Below are 21,569 nucleotides of genomic sequence, written 5' to 3' on the forward strand. Positions count from 1 at the left end.
ATCTTCTTCTGGCATTCTATTAATTTCTCGGAGGATTCTTCCAGTTGCAAGTATATCACTGTTACCATCAATATTTACCCAAGATGTTTCACAAATGATGCTGGCGATGCACTGCGAACTGAACAAGAGTTTTAATGGTGGTTTAAACTCATGTCAAACCATTTTTATTGACTTATTAATTCACAAATAGAGCCTCCAATGACAGCAAAAACATGCAATTTACTTTAAGTCCTTTGAGTCGCTGTTGTGCTTGCTAAATTTACGATGTGAATGCACTTCATTCAGAAAAATGATTTCATTACTGTTAACATTTTCAAGCAAGTCTGGTGCCTTCCTTATAAGGCTTTTTCATGGGCGTGGATTATAATAATTGTAAATGAATGTGCACATGCCTCCTCTTTACAAATATTTGGAATTCACTAACATAAACATGTTTTACTAACAAATCTGGGGAGTATGAAGTGTTTGTGAATCCAGCAGAACGTTTTCGGGAAGGTCCATTTTACGCGCAAATTACTCCGAATTTACGAAAGTTTCATGAATGTAACAGTTCTTTTAATCAATTTACCTACTAACGTGCAGAACTTAGATGCCTATAATTTAAAAATATAATTTTTTTCATTGTTCTATTAAGCACGTTAGCCGAAGTGAGTTTTATTTACTGTATATATGGCCAAAAAGGCAAAGCTGAGGCAAAATGAAATTTGCATCCTTCCGCATTAATAATCAACCATTATAAGAGGTAAACTTTCAAGGCAATCAGCTTTTAGTATGACATTAAAGTGTTATCAAGGTTGCTTGTGGTTTATGCGACAGGTGAAGAGCGACTTTCCAATTTTGCCAAAGTGACAATGAATACGTTTTTGGAGGATCTTAAAAAAGGTGCAAGACTGAATGACAGTATCTATAAATTCGACTCAATGAAGGAGCAGAAGATGGAGTTCCTCTACACATACTGTATTAGGTGAGTAGATGTTTGATGGAATGGGGTCCTCCATTCGTTTTTAAATGTTTGCATTAATCAGCGTATAGCCTACTGTATTAACACTGCATGATTTTTTCTGTATGTTTACTATATTAACAAGTGTTGGGTTAGTGATTGGAAAGATTATAACACATAGGCCTTCTTCACAGCAGCGCCATATTAAATTTTTGACATGAAATGAAATGAAAATGAGGTTGTGAGGGATAAACTTACAATCTCTTCAGTGGCATGCACTGTATAAAGCTGTAACTCTTTGGTCACAACTCATTTTCCTCAACTCGTGTTTTCTGAACTTTTTTGTCTACTGAAATTTCGTGGAAAAATATCTTTCTATGCTTTGTCGCAGAACAATTCAAAACACTTTAAAGCTGCACTACATAACTTTGTGCTCTCTAGCGACATCTGTGTTTGAAATGTAAAACTGCAAGCAATTTGGGGAAGAACACTTTACATCAGTCGTGTTTCAGCACTGCTCTTCTGGCAGATGAACTGCTTGATTTGAGCTTACCTGGACATTGCGTGTGTGTGATCATAACATGCTATTTTCATGTTGATATTATGTTATACAATTAAACATTTAAAACTGCAGTATTACTTGCTTTGATAAAGAAACACTCCTATTTATATATTTTGAATGAATACATTTTACACTTATGGCGCTTTTCTGACGCTACACTCAAAGCACTTTTACATAAAGAACAGGGGACTCAATCACCTCCTGTAAACTAAAAACATAAAATGAGGATTCAGTAGTGATGGGGTTAAAATATACTTTCTTAAACATAAAAATAATATGCTTAAAGGGGTCATGAAATACTTTTTTTTTTTTTTAATTATGTTCCTTGAGGTTAGCTTATATTGTTATAAAAGTTTTTTGCACAACAGCGGTCAAATATTTTAAAACATGATCATTTTCCATCCTCATTCTGACCCTCTGTCAGAAATGCTCGGTTTTAGACTGCTTCTCCTTTAAAACTTAAAAGTAAACACCCACTGTTCTGATTAGCTACGCTGTGCATATTAGTATATAACTACACTGTAATATATTTAATTTAACAATGCTTTCTTCACACATAATACAATTATTCAACTCAAACAATTTTTTTTTTTTATAATTAAAAAAAAAACTGTTTGGTGCAGAACAACCTGGAATAATGTTACAAAATGCAACAGTCACTTCTTTGCAGCCTGAACTTGTTCAGAACTTTGAATCTTTGTGACACCTGTGCTAAAAACAATCTAGACGTAGCGCAACAAATGTAACAGAGCGTAGGTGCCTCGACATGCATTTTTGAGACTTGAAGTTCTTTTTAACTTGGCACGGTGTCTAAAAATGTGCCAGTCCTACACGAGAGGTTGAAGAAACAGCATGACGTGATGCAACAGTCAAAGAGATGCAAAAAGATTCGTCCAGAATCTGTTTACAAAGGAAAACAATGATGAGATTATGACCAGAGCAGACAAGTTCGTTAGGCCTGTTTATTTTATATGAAACCCGGCGGGTTCTTGGGTCCCGTCCGGCCTGGTTTGTGTTGCATACTTAGCGATAAACAATGGCTTACTTTATTACAAACACACTGATAAATGAAATTTTAGAAATAAATGGTTTACTTACCAGCATTACTGCAGGGCGCAATACAGTTGGCACTGCTGCATCTTTCAATAAAAGAAACATCTCACCTCACAGCAGTAACTTGAGCCATTCTCTCCTTAACAATACACCCACAATGATGACGCATGTTGTGGGCCATGTATGCAAATCAGCAATGTATTGTGACGTGACAAATACACAGATTTCAAAACGAGACATTTCAGCAGTGTGGTAACTATCAATGCTCTTTTTAGACTGGGAAGGATGTTTTGAATTCTGAAACTTACAGTATGTTTTTATAGTAAAGTTTTATAGTACAGTATATGTCTAAATATCAAGGAAAATTTGATTTTCCATTTCAATACCCCTTTAAAAATGCAATATAACAATTACGAGAAGTCAGTTTCAGAAGTCATATTAGTAATATTAGTAAACATGTCACAGTAACTTCCCTTGACAACATAGATATATTGTGGTCGGTTAACACACAAGTAATGGTCACTTCATACAAGCATAACAAGCAATATTAGCTTCAACAACCCTACCAGACAACATATCCAAGCATTGTAGCAGGTAAACAACTTTGCCAAATGGATAACAGATAAACTTCCAGCCAGACTGCTGCGATGCTGTCCTGAACTGTTTGACGGTTTCACATATCCTCCATGAGTGGAGCGTGAGCAGCGCATTTTCTTTTCGCCGCCCATGTTAACAGAATACACCCTTCACATTGCAAGTGTGAATCGCGAGGTGAAGCGTTCCAGACGCGGCAGTGAGCAGATAGTTTTGCCACCGAGCCTTAGATAAAAATATTTTAACCAAACCTACAATGCACTACAATTTATAGGTCTGCATGCATGCAAACACAAAATAACTTAATAAAGGAAAGAATAAATAAACAAATAAACTGCAGGACTTTTGCCTGTGTTGTATATATTCAGAGATAGTTTAGAAGAGACGGACTACTGGATTTTAAAATGAATGGGAGAAATTGGAACATCCGCCTTACATGTAAAAGAGCCAATCACCTTTTAGATAAAGACATCGCCTGTCAATCAACTTAAGATCGAGCATGTGCATTAGCTGATCCAGCCTGAAAAGTTTTTTAGCGTAATCTGAGGTAAAGCAAAACAATTTATGATACTATTGTTGTCAGATTTTACTGCTGACTTTAATTATGTTCTTTGATCGTAATCATGACCAACCGTTTTGGAAATTTCAATTTTTCCCCATTCAAGTAGATAAGAGCTGTACATTTATGCCACTTGTTTACAAAGAAAAAAGCTGCCCAGGCTGCCCGATAGCATTCCAAAGATGAACGCAGAGTGGACTGACTTGCCTTGAAAGGGACTTTGATATATATATATATATATATATATATATATATATATATATATATATATATATATATATATATATATATATTTATTTATTTATTTTTAATTTTTTTTGAGGGGGGATTTTTCTCCCCTTTTCTCCCCAATTTGTAATGCCCAATCCCCATTGCGCTCTAAGTCCTAGTGGTGGCATAGTGACTCGCCTCAATCCAGGTGGCGGAGGACGAATCTCAGTTGCCTCCGTGTCTGAGACCGTAAATCCGCGCATTTTATCACTTGGCTTGTTGAGCGCGTTACCGCGGAGACGTAGCACATGTGGAGGCTCACGCTATTCTCCGCAGCATCCATGCACAACTCACCCCGTGCCCCACCGAGAGTGAGAACCACATTATAGCGACCACGAGGAGGTTAACCCAATGTGACTCTACCCACCCTAGCAACCGGGCCAATTGGTTGCTTAAGAAGCCTGACTGGAGTCACTCAGCATGCCCTGGATTCATACTTGCGACTTATGGTGTGGAGGGACTTTGATATATTAACCAATCACAACCAAGTACTCTGATAAACAAGTGCAGGTGACTGCCCGCCGTTGCCGTAGGAACCTAGAAAAGAGGCGTAACCAATGTGAAAGCTCAAACGCGACGCGTTGCTCACGCCAGTTTATTTTTGGTGTGGTTCCTGGGAATGGAACCCATGAGCTTGGCATTGTTAGCATGGCACTCTACCAGTTGAGCTTAAGGAAGAATTTTGTTTCTCACAGCATCAGCACATATGTGTTAGCGAACTATATATGACCTTAAAGAGAGCGCTGGCTTTCACTGGTTTTTACATCATGTTCTTTGCTGAAATTTTCAACATCATAGAAAACAGCAGCACATATTGCCTTCACACTCCATTTGGTATCAGGCAGCTCTCTGTGTTTGTGGCGAGACCCTACCTCCCGTATCCTTCTTCTCCTCTAACCTCTTCTATTATCAGCCTTCTCACTCTGTATTCTGCTCCTGAACACATGCAAGTCCTTGACTGTTTTCTCAGGGAATATTACGTTTTCAGATTCACAACCCATTCCTTTCATTTTCCTCTCAAGGACGGGGAGCAGCCTGCCCCTGCCTCCGCCCCCTCCTGACTCTGAAAGCATCTGAAATCAGCCCGTGTTTGCAGCTTTACTCAATCTTGTGTTTGATTGTAAACAGCAGCAGGTCTATTCTTCATTCTTAGATGTAAGATATCAAAAACAACAGTCTGTTCTTATTCAAATGCTCAGTCTGCCGCCATATTGTTAGACATGTTCTTCAAATATGCAATGCATATCAAAAACGCCACAGTAGTGCTTTGCTTTGTATATATTTACATTTAGACACTTTCTTTTAATACAGCATAAATATTTGCTTAGAAATTAACTACGAACCATACTTTACACAAGTAAGTGAACACTTCTAGCCAGGCAAACTTGTTTGCAAAATATGCTTTGTATTTTCATTGTTGATGCAAGGGGTGCTAAAGTGGGAATTAAATGACTAAATATCCTACAGATTTATATTGAAGGAGGGACCTGAGCCATATCTAGAGTAGGGCTGCTAACTTTGCCACATGAATATGGGACACTTGAGAATTTTCACCCTTAAATATGGGAAGGGGATCCCCCTTGAGCATTTTGCCTCCTCAATATGGGACGTTCATCGTCTGACCAGTAGAATAGCAACAACGGTGGAATAGGTGTCCCGTACAGGAAATACGGGACGTTCTGGCAAATATGAGACTGTTGGAAAATAGGGAAAGAAAGAGTTTCTCACCCAATCTTGTTATCATTTATCATAGTTGGGTCTGTTTTGACTGAGTGTGTGGGTCACATGACTTGGTTCAAATTTTCTCTGATCATTAAGTCAGCCTGACCTAAATCCAACATGGCCACCCATGGTCCAGGAAGTGCTGACTTTGTGATAATTAATTATATATTAATCTTACATTTCTTCAGTAAAAAACCAATAAACAATAAAACTGCTAATATTAATTGTGAACATTGTCTTAAGATGCTGAAGAAGAAAGATAAGTCATATGTTGTTCATACTTTTATTTAGCACATTTTGAGTGTGCTTTTCCCTGAGATACGTTGCCAGATTAAGGGAAGAAAAATGGTTAATCCACAATATTACACATACACATTTATTACACTTACACATGTCATACATGCAACCTTAAAGCTAAACTTTTCTCAGTTTTGTTTCACACAGTGCTGGGTAGTAACTGATTACATGTAATCCGTATTACGTAATCAGATTACAAAAATCAAGTACTTGTTATTGGATTCAATTATATTTTTAAATATTCGTAATTGGACTACAGTTACTTTTTATGGATTACATGATTACATATTAAGAATGCAATGGCAGTAAATTGTTAATAATTTATTGATCACCCTAATCATTGTCTTTTTTTCTAAATTTAGCATTTTTCATTCTAAATCAGCATACCGCTGATATAACTAGCAACATCATTGCTGTTGATTTTATGGTCATTAATTTTTGTTCATTTTATAATAATTTTATGTTGATTTTATGATCAATTAATGTTCGTAATATTTTTATTGTTTTATGCACTTATAATGAACTTGATGTCTCAGTGTTTTGAATTATAAACTTTGGCTATGCACTGTCATTGCTGTTAGATTTAATGTTTATAGTATGTTCATTCATGTAATGTTTAATGTACTTTTTAAAAACTGAGCTCTTTTTGTGTGGCTCTTTTTGTTTGTAATAAAGAATGGAATACATTTTGTTTCTTATTGTACTTTTATGTTAAAATGATACAAGGTTATCCTAATCAAATGCATTTGACATAAATTAAAATAGAATTAGGTTGGAAGTAGTCCAAAAATAATCAGATTAGATTACCCCAAACATGTAATCTACAAGATTACGTTACTGATTGCATTTTTTGTCATGATACACTAACACACACACAAACACACTCTCTCTCACACTCACACTCTCTTACACACTAACACACATATATATTTTATTTTTTTATAATTTATCTTTCATCATTATTATAATCACATTTTAGCTTTTTAAAAATTTTAAAATCCTACATTCTGTCAATTAATATTGTCATGATATTGCATATATAATAATGAAATGAGCTGTCACTGTTTGAAATAATATGTACAGCTTGCAAGTATTTTCATTTATTTGTATAACAAGCACTAAAATGGTACTGTCTCTTTAAGAATGGTGGCAATTCAGAGAGCATCTCACAGAAGTGTTTTGGTTGAGCACACATTAACAAGATGAGTCACAGTTTCTTTAACGTGTTATGTGTGATAAAAAATTATTTTTCTTTTAACTTTTTGATCAACAAGTTACTTTAAAGAACTGAAAGAATATAAAAGACTCGTTATTTAATTATAGTGGAGTGCAGGGATCTCTTCTTTGATGGACACACATTACACGGAAGAAATTTCAAGCACTTTTTAAGCTACTTTTCTAAGTTCTCTAGTACTAAAAAAGCTACATTTAGGTACTTTAATAAGCAATTGAAGGTCCTTGTGCGAACCCTGTAAACAGTGTAGAATGTCACAGAGCCACAAAGAGATTTTAATGTTTGACAGGTGATTTCATTTATCACATTGACAGATAACTGGTGCAAACTACTAAATATTGCATTTTGCCTCAATATGGTTCTTCATTTATTTTGGTTCACAATATTTCAACATACAATGTATTGTCCCATCCCTATTGCCAACCCTATAGAGGATTGAGCTTGGCTTGGGCCAGTAAGCAACCACTTACATATTACCTCAGAACACCCTAGCAAGCACTTAGCAACAACCTGGCAGACACCACTCACAACGCCATTGAATCAAGCAGTCTAGTTTTATTTGGGCAAGAAAAAAAAATCACATTTTACTACAAGATGTAAAAATCTAGTTTTCTCAAATATTACTCTACCCTCAAATCAGCAAATGAATACTTTTCTGGTAATCACTGGTACTGGTACTTGTAACCATGTATATTTGTATACTGAGAACAGATCAACTTATATATTTGTTGTAAGTATACACTCGCACAGAGAGTCCTCAGGAGACACTGGGTCTCATTCACAAACTGTGTGTATGCACATATTTGTTTGTAAAATCTGCATACAGCGTTTTATGCAAAAATCATGATTCATGAGTAAGTTCACACTAAAATGTATGCAAAATTTACTAACAAATTTAGGACCAACTGGAATCACACGTACCCGAAAATCACATAATCTCAGTGTCCTTATAAACATGGAATAAACACTAAATGAATGAAATTATACACACTATATAAACATATAGCCTTTTCTTATTTTCAAAGTAACAAAAATTCTTTGCGTTTTACTTTGAGCTCCAGTTGGGTTCTGGACCTGCACATGTGCTCAGTGATACAGCGCACAAATGGCATACTATGCCGTTGGATGTGCTTGGATGCAGCTGGTGGAATATTCCTATTTAGCCTGATATTGTCAGATAGCTTTAGCATGCCGTGTACTACACAACATCACAATGGCACTGGAAGTTTCTTTACCTTATGGCCATGGGAGTGCTTGATTCTAACTCTTATAAGGTGTCGGTACGGTGTCCTGTTCGTGAAACAATCAGGTGAAGGGACAGAACTGCCATGGATTTATTTGCACTTTGAGCACTTCCCTATGGGCCACATGCACAGTCTGAACATGTGGATGATGAGGCACAGATAAATGCTCCTGCACAAGCAGCACTCCAAGCACGACTTCAGGAAATTTTTCGAGATAACTTTTCCTGTGCATATAAGTACGCAAAATCCAAGCAATTATTAGTGAATGAGACCCATTGTTTTTACAAGGATCCATCTGTTCAGTCAGTGTGAGGTAAATGGTGGAAATGTGGTGAGATTCACTTGACTGAAATTTACTGAAACAGCAACAGAATTAGGCATATGCATGAAAATCTTCGAAGCATATGTGTGAAATGTGATAAACTACTTTTTAATAAAGACATTTATCTGCCGTGGCCTGGTGTCATGATTGCTCATAGATAAATCTGAGGTCTTTCAGTGTGATTTGAAATTTCTCTCCTTAAACCAAGCCAACATTTCTGTTATGCAACAAGAGCAACACAACAATGCTTGGAGCAGGTAAGACATCAGTTTATTAGGATTACTAGCAAAGAATTTCTTCTTATCTAGGCACTGTACATGGCAATTCATTCAAAGGCTAAAGTGGAAGTGTCACTAGCTTTACAGTTTTACCTTCTTCTTGGTGTTTGCCCTTTTTTAACCCTTCCTTGCTCTTGGCAATCAAGTACCACTGTTGCACTTAGGAGGTCAAATTGACTTTGCATGTTAAATCACAGTTCAGCAGTCACAATTTGCACATTTTCCTCCCCAATAACTATTTTATCATCAATAACTAAGAGAAGTAACCATTTTTTGTTCACAATTTCTCTAATAAAATGACAGTTCACAACTATGGATAAAGGTAACAACGTTTTCTCCAAATGGCAAGACTCACACACAAACACACACATACACACACACACACACACACAGGCATTTGTTCCCATTTGTTTATTGACTTCCATTGTACTTATTTTGAGCTAATTTTTATGAAGGTAAATCGGTAGCAAAACCCGAGAGCTTGCATATTTGGATCTGAGAACTTGTACAATAAATATTTGTACTTGTAAGTTGAAATTGCACTTACAGCACCGATGTGAAAACTTGTAAAATAAAAATTTGAAGTTGAATGTTGCAATCTGCGCTCACAGACAATCATTCAAAGCTTGTGATCTGAATTCACAATTGCAGACAAAATGTGTTAAATAACATTCACATAAATACAACTACAGACATAACTTGTATTACACATTAACTTTTGTACTTTCATTCATTTTCGCAGTACAACCACAAATCGGCACTTATTAAATCTGGCACTGCAACTTTAAATCTTCACGCCTTGACTTTTGCGAAACATCTGTAGCAAAACTCACTTGTAAATCCTGATGTGAGAGAGCAAGACCAGTGTTCGGCGGGGAGGGGTCAGTGAAGTTGTTTATTGACTGATGCCTAGCCAATGAAATGCCACAGGTGTGGATTGTGTTAAGTGGGGATGTGTGCGTGCATATGAATAATTTCACTTGTCTTTTCAGCAGATTTGTTCAATATAAATTGCCAAGGAGCAAAGAAAAGACGTTTTGCACATTATGTTTTTTTTTTTTTTTTTTTTGGTAACATTATTAACCCGCTTTGTTGTATTGATGTCTGTTCTAATGAATCTGACACAGTTTAAGAGCGATTTTAACAGTTTCACAGGATAACATCAGGTTGCCCATGTTAACATGGGTCATTGGTTTGAATGGGAACTGGAGATTACTCTTGTCAGAGCAGTAAATCACAAGTGGAATTATTTTATTTGCAACATTAAAGCATCATAGGCTGAAATATCTCAATAATTGGCTTATACACTTAAATTACATTTATTTATTTATGAAAACAAAATACCCTGAAAAAATTACTGATCTCTTTTCATTGGTTCAGTTGGTCTAGTGGTAGCATGTCCGCTAACCATGTTTCTTCTTCTTCTTTTTTTTTTTTTTCTTTTTTTATTGGTTGATTCAATGTTTACACTACAACAAAATTGGCAACTTATTCATGAACTCTTTTACATAACAGACTGAGGTCACAATCACATTAGCATAATTCAAAACAAAAGTAAAAATAAATAAATAAAAATAAGATAACATTTGTAGGGGTTTGTTATCTAACAATGAAAACAGGTTTCTGGCTTGGGAAATAGACATTATTTTCAGCAAGTCCACATATAGATAGTTCTTTTATGAAAATGTGTAGTTGGGGTGGTGTTTTTAGGTATCTACATTTATGGATAAACAATGTGGACAAAATTATTACTTTATTTATCAAAAAAGAGATTTTTTGTCATCGAATATTATTCCAAATTTAACAACATCCCAAGTAAAAGAGGGTATAACAGGAATTTTTTGTTTCAACCAGTTGTACACATCACTCCAAAAACCTTGTACAGAGTTGCAATAAAAAAACAAATGTTCCACTGTTTCTATATCAGAATTACAGAATAAGCATACATTTGAGATGTTAAATTTAACTCTTAAAAATTCTTTAGTGGGATAGATTTCATTTATAATTTTAAAGTGTACTTCTTTGCATTTGGGGGCTATGGGATAAGAAATGTATTTCCTCCTTATTTCACATCTGGCTTTTCTATTGTGATTATTAAGAATGTAAGTTTGTCTTACAGGACTCGGATAGCATCCTTGTACCAGACATTTCCTCAGAAATTTATTAGTGCAATGTTTGTTTATAAAATGAACTTATTTTATCCTAGGCCCATGAATCTTAGGACTTGCCACTGTGTATTTTACATGTTCTCTTATTAATCTAATCATTGGTAAAGGGATACTTTTAATAATTTTGTTATTAATCCTTTGAGGGCTGTTTAGTTTAAATATGCTACAGAGGTCCTTATAATCCAAGATGTTACCCTCTGTGTCCATAATATGTGGTACTGACCAGATTCCTTTATCCCACCATTCTTCTATAAATAAGGATTTTCTATTTGTTAATATACATCTGTTGTTCCAAACTGACATATCATGTGGGCTAAAACTGTGTTTGAAAATTAATTTTCAATATAGAAGGAACTGTTGGTGAAAAGCTGAAAGTTTCAAAGGTAGCTTAGAAATTTCAAAATCATATTGTAAAAGAAATGTTATACCCCCACATTTTTTAAATAATGAACAAGGAATTTTATACCAATATGATGATTCATTTTTAATAAAGTTTTGCAACCATTTTAGTTTAAGCACTCCATTCATAATATCAAAGTCAATTGTGTTTAGCCACCATCTTCATAATCTTTTAACATGTCACATTTCCATATATAATGGTATTTCTTTTTCCAAATAAAGTCATAATTCATCTTATTGATTAACGTAATTTTTTTTTATTTTTTTTTTTTTTTTGCCGAAATTGCTAGTGAAAAACTTGGATAAATAACTCTTGAAAGGCTCTCCACTTTAGAGAGTAAAATTCTTCCAAATATTGTAATGTCTCTTTGGAGCCAGTTATTCATAATTAATTTACATTTATTTAAATTACTATCAATATTTAGATTTTCTATACTTTCTAAATTCTTAGAGATCAAGATGCCCAGATATTTCACCTCATCCTTAATTGGAATGTTGTATTATGAGATCAAAGGTATGAATACACACACTAACACACACACAAACATTAACTATGATTAATGAATAGACATTCATAGTTCGCATTTGGATGCATTTAGTTTTAACCCAGATGCTTTTGTGAAAAACTCTATTAAATTAATTGTTATGGGGATTTGCAATTTGTCTCTTAAAAAAGAGTTGTATCATCAGCAAGCTGACTAATAATAAAGTGATTTCCAAACATGTTAATCCCTGCTACTCTCCCCATTTTTAATAAGATGGCTAATAATTCTGCTACCATAATAAACAGCAAGGGTGAGCTGCCACAACCTTGCCTGATTCCTCTTTTGATTTGAAATCTTGGACTCGTCCCTTGCATAAGTGCCACTGAACTATTTATATCTTTATAAAGCATTTTAACTATATTTATACATTTTATTCCAAAACCAAAATGATGAAGCGCTTGAAAAATAAAATGGTGTTCCTCAATGTCAAAAGCCTTATAAAAAATCTAAAAATAATATGAAACCATCCTCTTCAGTTAAATGACCATACACTAATATATCAAGAACTAATCGGATATTATTATGAATTGATGTTCCCTTTAAGAAACCTAACTGTGTCTCACTTATTATTTGTGGTAAACCTTCTTTTATTCTTGATGCTAGAGCTCCTGTAAATAATTTATAATCTATGTTAAGTAATGTTATGGGACGCAGATTGTCTAACACCCTCTTATCTTTATTTGGTTTCGGAATCAAAATAATATGGCCTTGTTTCATGGTAGGTAATAGTTCATTTTGTTTTATGCATATCTGTATAGCTTCTAATAGGAAAAATTTCAGCTCCTCCCAAAAACATTTGTAACAATTTGCGGTCAGCCCATCAGGTCCCAGTGATTTACCAGTTTTCATTTTTTTTTTTAAAGTTAACTCTAGCTCTTGTATTGTAATATCCGCTTCACATAGATCAATTGTTGGGATGTCCTTCTTCACTTCTTCGAAAAAAGCATAAGAATCTTCAGCTGCTTGCGAAGAAGAGTATAAATTAGAATAGAACTGAAACACCTCTTTAGTAATTATTCTATGATCAGTGTTTTCTTCCTGATTTACTATTAAGCTACCAATCATATTTCTTTCTTGTCTCCTTTTTTCCAGCTTGATGAAATATGAACTGTTCTTTTCTCCCTCTTCCATCCATTTAGCTCTGGATCTTACATATGCACCTTTTGCTTTCCTAATATATACCTCATCTAGCTCAGATTGTAAATAAATGAGTTTTTCCTTGTCTGTGTCAGTTAAGAACGGTTTGCAACAACACTGATTTATATCTTGAATTAATTTAAATTATTTTTCCCTTTTCTTTTTATTCAGATTTTTGCTAAATGTAATTGAGTATTCTCTAATTTTGTATTTCATATATTCCCATTTACTGCCACTGGACATATCTTTATTTTTAATCTCAGTAATCATTCATTTAATATAGGAACAATAGTCTTTTTTTATTTAGCAGCTCAGTGTTAAACTTCCAGTAGCCTTTTGTTTTTGAAGGTTTTTCCCTTGGTTTTAAATCAAGATTAATAACACAATGATCTGTTAAAGGAGCATTAGAAATTATACAATTGGTAACCAAATTGGAGATCTCACTTGTACCTAACCAATAATCGATTCTTGATCTACCGTTTCCATTTGGTTTAATCCACGAGAACTGTCTGGAAGTGGGATTTAGTTCTCTCCAAATATCTACTAGTAAATTTTAGAGACAGAAATCTTGCAAAATACCATTCACTTGCGAATTACTAAATTTGGATGGAAGTCTATCTAAATATTCAACAGGCGTTATATTGAAATCCCCTCCTACCAAAACATGATTGGTGGGAAAGTTAGTTTTAAAGTCTTTGATAATCTCAGTTATTGTCAATAATAAATTCTTATTCTGGAACCTGTAAACATTTACCAAAATGATGAAAATTCCATCTAAGTGAAGAACCATAGCAATCCAGTGCCCATCTTTATCTACTCTATGTGTTATCTTTTTACCTGGACATTTATTTAAACAGATAGCAACTCCAGCGGATCGATTTGATCCATGACTAAGCAGCATGTTACCTCCCCATTGTCTTTGCCAAAAAATGGTATCAGAAACCTCTGAATGAATTTCTTGTAAAACATTATCTGTGACTTTTGATTTTTGCAAAACAGAAAAATTGTCTTCCTTTTAACACCATCTTTTAGACCCCTACAATTTAACAAAGAAAATGAAACATTTGAATTCAACGAGAACATTAAACCTATTGAACAATTAAAACAGAAGATATAACTAGTGCAACAAAATTCTCTGTTACCTACAACTTAGCAGGTAGTGCAAAAGAGAATAAAAAGAGAAGCGCATTTTCAGTATCCCGTAACATCAGTCCTCCATCTCACCTGATCGCACATGGAACTTGTTAATACCGGCTCATGAAATACGTTTACCGTCTATGTAACCAAACAGCCCACGGAAGCCTGCTGTTTTCCCCTCCTTCCTCGCCTGCTGGATTTTTGGCCATAATTCACGTCTCCTCAGCATGTCCTCCCTTGTCAAATCTTCCGTGAATCAAAGATTTAAACTCTTTAAACACCCCCAACGTCTTGGTCTTTTCCACACCTCATCCCATACAGCTCTGCAAGCAAAGAGTACAGTCACTTCCCTGTGACGACCAGAAACCCATCTTTCCACTCGGTGCACGATATCCACAGCCTCACCCATGATGGCAGCATAATCCGGGGTTATTTTTGTGAGAAGTTAAATTACTTCTTCCCTTATCTGATCATCTGGCTTTTCTTTCCACCCATTTTTACGAAGACACCATCTTCTTTTGTATCTTTCCTGGTCCAATATGCAACTTTTCAATAATGAGAGTTTCCATTTCTTTATCAAACACTTTGATCTTTTCTTTGCATTCTTTTATTTCTTCCGAATTAATTTGGACAGCTTTGGCTACGCTTGCGATCATGGCACTCTGCTGTTTCATTTGTGTGCTTAACTCCTCGTGTCGCTCGTCGGCTTTGGCACCAAGTGCTTTGATCACCTCGAGGATTGTCGAGATGGATAACTTAGATTTACTCTCTGGCTCAGGAGTTTTTTTTTTGCTTTTTTTCCACTTTGTGGTTTACACGGCGTAGGTGGATTAGACTCAGTACCGCAATCTCTTTTGTTTGAGGCCTCAGAGTTTTCCACCGCGTAGAAGTGCTCCTCCATATTTCTTCTTTTTTTTTTTCAATTGGATTCGTTTCACTATCCTTTTTTTTTAAGGTTCCTTCAATGCCAGATATGCTCGTGTGATCTTGTAGTAGGTAGAGATGGAGATTAAACTGTCAGTATGAACTTAACTCGGAACACATGGAGAGTGCAAAAAAAAGTTGACTGCTCAATCCGCCATCTTGCCTGGAACCCCTGTCCGCTAACTATGTATATCAACCTTGGTTCAAATCCCATGTGAACATCTGTATTTTTAGTTACATTGTTAAAACAGCATCCTTTACTTTTCAAAGGTTATGTGCATGACAATGTCATATATTTATAACTACCCATGACACTGTCAAAAGATGATATTTCAGGACAGTGGAGAGCCAGTACAAATTGACCAATGGGTGAGAATAAATGAGAATAAACTCTTGAGAAAGCATGAGAAATTTCTTCAGAAACATAATAATTCTGTTTGTTTGGCAAAATTTTTAGATTTTCAATCTTAAATTGGTTTGACAATTTTAAAAAGCCTCTTAACTATGTATGGAAAACAGTATTATGTATTTTTCTTTCTCAGTAATTCAAGCATTCTCAGAAAATTCAATAAAATTCAATGCTGGCTGTCAGATTCAGTTACAGTTTTGATTAATTTATTTAAAATATATATAAATTGTTTGTCTGTGTATGTATGTGTGTTTTACAAAACTGTTTTCATTATATCTGTTAAAAATACATCAAAATCTACAGCAAAGCTACAAATACATTCTGTCTGACCTGGATTTGAACCCAAGGTCATTGAATGTACTGCCAGTAAACCAAACCACTGGACCAGCATCATTTGATATGTCACTTTGTTGATTTTCAGGTTAATCAAGTCATTATTCATTATAAAAAATAAAGGCAACTGAAAGTATATTATTGATACATATTAGCCTATGTTGCTTTAATGTTGCAAATAAAATAATTCCACTTGCAATTTACTGCTCTGACAAGTATAATCACCAGTTCCCATTCAAACCAATGTCCCATGTTAACATGGGCAATCAGATGTTACCCTGTGAAACCATTAAAGCGCTCTTAAACTGTGTAAAATTCATTAGAACAGACATCAGTGAAACAAAGCGGGTAAATAATGATACCAGCATTTTTTATTATGTGCAAAATGTCTTTTCTTTACTCCTTAGCAATTCACATTGAACGAATCTGCTGAAAAGGCAAGTAAAATTATTCACTTGCATGCACACATTCCCAGTTAACATGATCCCCAGTTGATCCATAACACCAGCTCTGCTTTGCCCTAACAAAAAGGCACAGGCTGGCGCTGTGGCGTGACGTCATCATGCACTAAAACGTCCCATTTCATTGGCTAAGCATCAACCAATAAAACTACTTCATTGCCCCCTCCCCCACCAAACACTGGTCTTGCTCTCTTACATCAGGATTTACAAGTGAGTTTTGCTACAGGTTTTTTGCAAAAGTAGTTGCAAAAGTCAAGGTGTGAAGATTTAAAGTTGAAGTGCCAGATTTAAGAGGTTGTAAGTGCCGATTTGTGGTTGTACTGCGAAAATGAATTAAAGTACAAAAGTTAATGTGTAATACAAGTTTGTGTCTATAGTTGTATTTATGTGAATGTCATTTTAAAATATTTTGACTACTTGTCTGCAATTGTGAATTCAGACACAAGCTGAATTATTGTCTGTGAGTGCAGACTGCAACAGTCTTCAAATTTTTATTTTAGAAGTTTTCACATCAGTGCTGTAAGTTCAAGTTTCAACTTACTAGTACAAATATTTTATGTACATGTTCACAAATCCAAATATGCAAGTACATTTTGCTACTGATTTACCTTCATAAATAATATTGTGACAATATGTGTGTGTGTGTGTGTGAGCACATGTGTGTGTGTCTGTTCTACCATTTTACAGCTTTCTCATAACACTATAATAACAGGGTCAAATTGACCCTTTAGTACAATGTAGGTACTTTTTTAACGCTTTTTTTAATATATAAACACATGAGATTAAGGGGCCGTTTACGCGACAACATTTTCAACTAAAAACTAAAAAGCGTTTTGACTGTTCGTTTACATGACAACGGCATTTTGGGGCCTGAAAATGCAAACTTTTGAAAACGGTTTCAAAGTGCACGTTTTTGAAAACGATGCCCTTATCGTCTCCGTGTAAACATACAAAAACATGAATTCATGAAAATGATGACGTCATGCGCACGCGTATTACGTATTCAGTCCATAGGCATGCGCGCGAGTACTTCAAAACAACGCGCGAGACATTCAAATCTACAATGGCGGACTACAGGACTGTGTTTGTGCAGCTCAAGATTTTGAGTTTATTGACGCTTCTCCAGCAAAGTGTAGATCTTCACTGTTTGTATTCACCACTCTGTGGAGGAATGCTTATGTGTGCTCGCCAACTACTGGCCTGGCATGCATAATACAGCATTTTTAGTAGTTTTCGCAGATCCGTGTGAACATGGATCATTTTGACAATGTTGTCATCTGTACGCGAAACTTTTTCAAAAACACAAAGGAAGTACATCCGATGTTTTTAGTACATCGTTGTCGTGTAAGCATACCCTAAAAAAAGAAGTTTACATTGTCAGGTGCAGATCCAAACACTACGTGGAGGATGTTATGAAGTTTAGGCCAAAATGAAGTTTATGTTAATCAGTTTTAAAAGCAAAAAAGGGTCAAATTGACCCTGAGTTCCAAGTAGGGGTTAAATGCTGTGTATAACATAAAACAGCATAACATAACAGCATAAAAATATTTCAGTCAGGACTACTTCAGTCAAGTGAATAGTTTGAATGTATTCACTTACACGTAGACAATTGAAGCAATATGTTGTTGTTGGTGGTATGGTTCTTTTCTGGGCAAACCCCCCGCCCATCCAAGCAGCCATGCACTGAGAGAGGAGGGAGTGCAGCAAATAAAAAACCTCCAGGGGTAATAGAACAGATCCATCGGAATTATTACAAAACTGTACTTTTCTTTTCTTTTTCTTTTTTAATTTAAAACTGAATTTTCTTTTTGGTTAAACTATTCAACAACTATTCAGCAATATAAAAAAATATTACAATGCCCAAGTGACAGAAAAATTCTGTGCCCCTCTCATTTTCATGTCCCCCTGTTCCACGTGCAACACTAAAATCAAACATGCATTTAAATCTGATAATTGACATAAAATTATCTGTGATATTACTTACACTGGAGAGTTTTTATCCACCAGTCATCCAGTCTTTAACAATCAAGGTGTCTGGTAGCATCTTGCCATACAGTACATGCAAAATATTTACATATCCTTCAAAGGTGCATCCTCATCAATGACAGCAAACTCCTGTTGGAGCCATATAAAAAGTGCAGAGGAAAACATTTGTTCAATCTCAAATGTACATACAATTTTTCCCATCAGAACATACATTTTGCAACCACTCAAAGATACTCCGTTACTCTTCAGTTATAAAGAGTATTAATGCTATCAATGATTAGAAGCTATATGTATTGTGAAAAACACTATACAAATATAAATGAAGACTTAAAATATGTCCTGTAAAACATTATTGTGCACTTGGCTAGCTAATATGTTATACTACAGCAATCCACTCACCCCTGACACAGACCTGTGATAAGCTCTTTGCAGTTTCTTCTGATTGTATGACTGTGCCCAAATTTCTCCTTACTCCTCTCCTCCTCAAGAATCAGAGGTACATGCTCCAAGAGATTAGTGCCAAGTATGCTAACAAAAACAGAAACATATATATGCATGATGAAGAATTACTGGCAATAAATGTCATAATACTTGGATTTATTGTGACAATATTGTGGCTGGGGAAGCAAAAGTGTAATAAATCAACAATGTTTTTTAATACTTTGGGCATTCAGAATTAACGCTGGCAACTTTCCAACTGTGATCGCACATATTAAAAATGATATTGTTGCTTGTGGACAGAAAACAATCATAGCCAATACACACTTGCTGTACACTGGCCCAAAGCACCAGCTCTCTTGCATAGCGAGCGGTGTTGAGCGGATTTCTTTCACGCCAATGTACACGTACCATTACATCATACATGCTAAATACGTGGTGCAAGAAATCAGGTCGACAGACCATGTTTAAATGAAGAAAACATGACAAAAAACGTCTTGAGGTGTAGTAGCTTTTGTATAAGCGGAATGATTGTCTCAAACATGGAATTATTGAAAATGAATGAAAACCTGAGGCGTAACAGACACAACGCGTTTACCAATATGGGGTGTGCAATAACTGTCAATAATTCAGTGGTCCCTCATCAATTATTCCGTACTAAACTGAATTAGGAAAACAATATGTTGGCTTTCTCAAGCCTGTATAATTAAATAAGTATTTTGGCGGGAGGGCAAATATGGTCAGCAAGCGAACACGTCAACGGCCCTGTCAACGAAAATGACTACCTACAAACGCATAACAATTGGACAAATACATGAAATATAAGCAAAATACCAATTAAAACAAGTCTTCAGTGACTTCCAGGTTCTTTTAACTTAAGGAGAAGATCCTCCATCGACAGTCAGAGATCCATCATCATGTTGCAAGCGTCGGTCCGTGCACATCCCAAACTTCCCATGCACAGCACGCGCGGTGAGTCAGTCCCATTTGACGAATTTGAATAAAGCCCTACACTGTGAAATTACCTGTTGCACTTGCAGCTCTTCAGGTTTTCTTGTTTAAAAAGTTTGTATTTTGCATAAGAGTTTGTGCTCTTCCTTTGAATAAATTAAATGTCCAAACGATCCAAAGTTTAATGATTTTATTTAAAGAAACTGCTTGCTTATTTTATATGGAATAAAATGGCATTGTTTCTAAACCTGTTTGTAATTTACTTTAATTAATTTGTTTATGTAAAAAAAAAAAAAAAAAAAAAAAACATCATTTTGACGCTCTATATATAAACACTAAATCCAGAGGTCAGATATGGATTAATATTTTTTTCTTTGATTAGGCCACTCCAAAACTTTAATTTAGCTTCTTTTGAGCCATTCAAAGGTGGACCTATGCTTTAGATCATTGTCTTGCTGCATAATCCAGTTGCGCTTGAGCTTCAACTAATGGACTGATAACCGGACGTTCTCCTTTAGGATTTTCTGGTAGAGAGCAGAATTAATGTTTCCCTCAATTATTACATGTTGCCCTGGCCCTGAACCAGCAAACCATCCCCACACCATCACACTACCACCACCATTCTTGACCATAATTTGATGTTCTTTTTGTGGAAATCTGTGTTTGATTTATGCCAGATGTAATGGGACCCCTGTCTTCCAAACAGTTCCACTTTCGACTCATCAGTCCACAGAACAGTCTCCCAAAAGGTTTGAGGATCATCAAAGTGTGTTTTGGCAAAATTCAGACAAGCCTTAATGTTCTTCTGGGTTAGCAGTGGTTTCTGCCCCTCTTCCATGGATGGCATTTTTGTCCAGTATCTTTCTGACAGTGGAGTCATGAACAGTGACATTTATTGATGCGTGAGAGGTCTGCAGTTCCTTGGATGTTGTCCTTGGCTTTTTGTTTGACTTCTTGTATGAGTCGTTGCTGTGTTCTTGGAGGAATTTTGGAAGGTCGGACACTTCTGGGAAGGTTCACTACAATGCAGAGTTTTCTCCATTTGGAGATAATGGCTCTGCACTGTGGTTCTTCTGAGTCCCAGAGCCTTTGAAATAGCTTTGTAACCTTTCCCAGACCGATATATTTCAATCACCTTTTTCGTCATTATTTCTGGAATTTCTTTCGACCTTGGCATAGTGTGCTACTGGGTGAGACCTTTTAGCCAACTTCATGCTGCTGAAAAAGTTCTATTTAGGTGTTGATTTGATTGAACAGGGCTGGCAGTAATCAGGCCTGGGTGTGTCTAGTCCAGCTGAACCACATTATGAATGCAATTTCATAGATTTGGAGATTTAGTAACTAAGAGGGGCAAATACTTTTTCACAGAGGCCCAGTTGGTATTGGATAACTTTTTTGCTTCAATAAATAAAATTATCATTTAAAAACTGTATTTTGTGTTTAGTCAGACAGCCTTTGTTTTATGTTAGATTTTGTTTTAATTATTTAAACACTTTAGTATGCGATATCCACAAAAACAGAAGAAATCAGGATGAGGGCAAATACTTTTTCACAGCACTGTAATTATGTTAGGTTTTATGAAGATGGTTGAGTTGAACGTGCTCCT

The sequence above is a fragment of the Myxocyprinus asiaticus genome, chromosome 16 (genome assembly GCF_019703515.2).
Source record: "Myxocyprinus asiaticus isolate MX2 ecotype Aquarium Trade chromosome 16, UBuf_Myxa_2, whole genome shotgun sequence".
Classification (NCBI taxonomy): domain Eukaryota; kingdom Metazoa; phylum Chordata; class Actinopteri; order Cypriniformes; family Catostomidae; genus Myxocyprinus; species Myxocyprinus asiaticus.